Raw genomic sequence first — 4,561 nt, forward strand, 5'->3', positions numbered from 1 at the left:
AAAATTGACTGACCCAAAAGTCGATTCAGTTGACTGAAGTGTAGCTAAATCGGAGCACAGCAACAGCATGAGCGAGGGGGAGAGCAGCAGTAGCAGCGGGAGCGAGCGAGAGCCGGAGTATCATCAGCAGCATGAGCGAGCAAGCGAGAGCCAGAGCAGCAGCAGCAGCAGCGCGAGCGTGCGAGTGAGAGCCGGAGCAGCAGCAGCAGCGTGAGCGAGCAAGCGACAGCCGGGTAGTAGCAGCAGATCCGGCTGGTATGGATGCCACTGCCAAAGGGGTCTCGCACTGGGGGAGAGCCGCCATGGAGATGGCGCCCGCAGTGCCGGCTTTGAGGTAGCCATGCCATGGGGATGCGGGATGGAGCATCGTCGATGTCGGGAGGTCGAGTTAAGGAGAAGGTGCGATGCGATGAGTGTACAACCCCTTTCGTGGCGGCGAGTAGGCCTCGGCTTCATCCGAGGAGTCGGTGAGGATGTTGTGGTTCATGTGGAGCAGGTTAAGACGGGGCTGTGGGGATGGAGCAGCCGCGATAGACAAGGCGATCATCGGAGAAGCTCCTTGGAGGTGGAGGACGGGGTAGCTGAACCGGTGGGACGATGATGGACGATGGATCCTCATCTGGGGAGGTGGATGAGGGACGTCGAGCTATTGCGGTGGACGACATCGTCGGGGAATAGGCTCCGGCTGGGCAGCGGTGAGGTGGCGGACGGAGGAAGGTGGGATTTCGTGGCTGGAGCAGAGAGGTTATGGCGGCTTGGGATTTCGAATGGTGAAAAGGAGGCAATGGGAGGGGGAACCATGACTTAGGAATGCGCTTGTCAAAAATATAGGGTGAGTTACAAAAGTACCCCCACCGATTTGAACTAGCGGCCCTTTCGGCTCAGGGTTAGAAGGGGGGATTGCGCGTGTCGGGATTTGGCAGTTGGAGGGAGTTTTCGTGCGCGTTGTAGTTTCGGGATAGCAAGGCATGGATTGTGACGACATGAGATTTGGGAGCACGATATTTGAATTTTCGGGATATAACAAGGCGCGGGTTGAATTTTAGGGACAAGCCTAACATGTAATATTGTACTTGTACGTACCAAATCAATTCGCACTTCCCTCAATGAAAAAACAAAAAAAAGTATTCACACCACACAAAGAGAGAGTCTTGTCCCGTTTTACTATACAAATGCTATTCAAAGATATGAATCCATGTTATGTCCAATTAAATTTTTTCGCTGGATGTATAATGCATGTAACCTACTCATACCAACATTTAGTGCACTCCAAATGTCTATACTACCACTGCAATTCGAACTAAACTTGAATTTGTTTCTCTATTTGAATAAGAATCTACAATCATGATTGTTGCCAACTTAGACAATCATTCGTGTATTATCTTAACAACACACCACATGATTACTATAGAGATTAATATGAACTATGTGTACTATATGAACTCGAATTCAATTTTTTGAATACACTTGATGTTGATTCCAAATAATGGTACATTTGATGTACTAACTAGAAATTCATAATCTAAACCATGTTCCATGCGTACACCGTGTTTATCACACAAACTATAGTGCCCCGCCCCCTACATTATGACAAGTATTTAGGCCTAAGCTGCAAATGCCACACATTATCACAAATTATAATCAATGTTCTATATATTATATGTAGTACTAGAAAGATGCCCATGCGTTGCGTGAAACATCAAGATGATCGAGGGAAGGCCTTATTTGCAAATGTGGAGAGGGGTGTGGGTATCTTTTTTCAAAATTGCCATAGTTTCCTTCCTATCCGTCAGATATAAATCGGACGACCTATATTGCAGGATGGCAAGCACACCATCATCACCAACTCTGTTTTTTATATACAAAATATATTATATGTATTATAACATGTCCGTAACCACACCATGTGTATCACCATTATATATATTCACGCATGCGTCGGTTTAAAACACTATGATAAATTCTTCAAATATCTAAATTCACTTTTTTATAATTAATTATGATCTCTATTCATCTTTTACACCCACAAAATCCTCTTATCTTTGCAACTAGCACTAACTTTCTCTTGTGCATGCACACGCCCGCCTCCCTCTCACCCTCCCTCAACATTCTCTAGATCCATCGTACAAATTCGTCTTTTCACTTTAGGTTGTTCACCCACGGTGTGTGTAGGCCCCCAGCTCCTTCTTTACGTCACACATCGATCGATATGCCTCTCTAGCCAGGTGTGCCTACCACAAACACAAGCTTTCCCTCTTCTCTTCTCACTGTCCATGCCTCACTCCTGCCCCTCTTTCATCGATCTCGTACTCGCACACTCCTTCCCCCTCGATATAGTATGCCTCTCGCACCACCTCCTAGCTGCATCCCTCTCTCTCTCTCTATCCTTCTCTCCGGACCTTATTTGCTTCTAAAACATACATGCATCTATACCGGTCGATCTCCCTACATATACCTAGGCCGACTTTAACTATTTTCCCCCACCCATCGACCGACGTACCTCACAAGTTATGTCTCTCCTTTCTCCGACAAAGGACGATTGATCTTCCTATGTAGTTACGTCTACTTACCACAACCATATTGTCCCCCCTCATCATTCGTGCATGCCTCCTAACCCGTCTCTCACATGCACGTGCACAGACAGGAAAAACTGCACATGTCCCCTCTCACGTTCCAGTAGGCCAGCCACCCTATATCTTTGATGTGGGCACACACAAATTCGATGACACTCTTTATCGATTGCGCGCACACACACACACATCATCCCTCTCTTCGATTCTATGGATGCCTCACACCGATGATACCTCCACTCTCTTCTCGTGGATCGCCCCCTCTATATATATGATATATCCAGGCCTCTATTTCACACACGTTGCATATGTTACATTTTTTGATTGAAATATCATCGACACATATTCCCTGTCTATCTCTCATGCCCCCCCCAAAAAAAAGTGACGAACCCACACACTATATCTCTCTACGTTTGTATCTCTCTCACACAACCCCACATAGGTGGTGTACGTACACAAAGAGAATAGGTGCACGTACTCACGCTTCATGCCCAGTGTCAGTGTCAAAACCGGCGGATCTCGGGTAGGGGGTCCCAAACTATGTGTCTAAGGCTGATGGTAACAGGAGGCGGGGGACACAATGTTTACCCAGGTTCGGGCCCTCTCTATGGAGGTAATACCCTACTTCCTGCTTGATTGATCTTGATGAATACGAGTATTACAAGAGTTGATCTACCACGAGATCGTAATGGCTAAACCCTAGAAGTCTAGCCTATATGATTATGATTACCTCTACAGACTAAACCCTCCAGTTTATATAGACACCGGAAGGGACTAGGGTTGTATAGAGAAAGGAATCTACATATCCAAACGCCAAGCTTGCCATCCACGCAAAGGAGAGTCCCATCCAGACACGGGAAGAAGTCTTCTGTCTTGTATCTTCATAGCCCAATAGTCCGGCCCATGTTAATAGTCCAGCCGTCCGAGGACCCCTTAATCCAGGACTCCCTCAATAGCCCCTGAAGCGGGCTTCAAAGATGAGGTGTCCGGCGCGTAGATTGTCTTCGGCATTGCAAGGCGGGTTCCTCCTCCGAATACTCCAAAATAATCTTCGAACACAGAAAACGTGTCTGGCTTTGCAAAACAAATCACACACACAACCATAGAGAATATAATATTTCACGAGTCCAATCCGCTGACAACTTGTTGATAGCGTGACATCAGGTCGCTGCCCGACCATTATTCGAACCGTTTTTAGCCTGCCACTCCATATTTTGAGATGTAGTTTCATTGGCACGTCTTGTCAAAGTAGAGATCATGTCCCCTTATTGCGGGATTCTCATCAATATGGGCATGGGTAACCCAACTATGCCATCTGCACAACTCTTGGGGAATAGGCGAGTTTTAAGGCGAGTGGGGAGGCGCCTGATATTCACTACCTCTATAAAGATATAAGGATTCACCCTTTTTCACCCACGCCTTCTCTCTCTCTGCCTCCCCCACTCACAAGCTCCAGCGCCCAAGTTCTCATCTTTTTTGCCAGAAAGCAATCCCACCATGTCCGAATCTAGAGCGCACGGCAAGTGGATGGCCTCCACCGTGAAGGAGAAGGACATCACCAAGCTCCGGGAGGCTGGGTATTTGGCCAAGGAAATCATCCACCGGCTTCGGGCCAAGGGACAGATCGTCCTTACCCCGGAGCCCCATGAGAGGGTGGTGTTCATCCCCCACTTTGTCTGCAAGCTGGGATTCCCTCCCCACCCATTCGTTCGCAGACTCATGTTCTACTACGGGCTGGATTTCCACGATCTGGCCCCCAACTCCATCCTCCACATCTCGACATTCATTTTCGTATGTGAGGCCTTCCTCCGCATCCCACCCCACTTCGGATTATGGCTAAAGATCTTCAATGTGAAGCCGAAGGTGGTGAGTGGCCAACACGCAGAGTGTGGAGGCGCCATGGTGAGCAAGATGCCCAACGTCACATGGCCCGAAGGCTCCTTCATGGAGACTGTCAAAGGGTGGCAGAAATCATGGTTCTATATCATGGA

Source organism: Triticum aestivum, chromosome 3B, assembly GCF_018294505.1.
Source record: "Triticum aestivum cultivar Chinese Spring chromosome 3B, IWGSC CS RefSeq v2.1, whole genome shotgun sequence".
Classification (NCBI taxonomy): Eukaryota; Viridiplantae; Streptophyta; class Magnoliopsida; order Poales; family Poaceae; genus Triticum; species Triticum aestivum.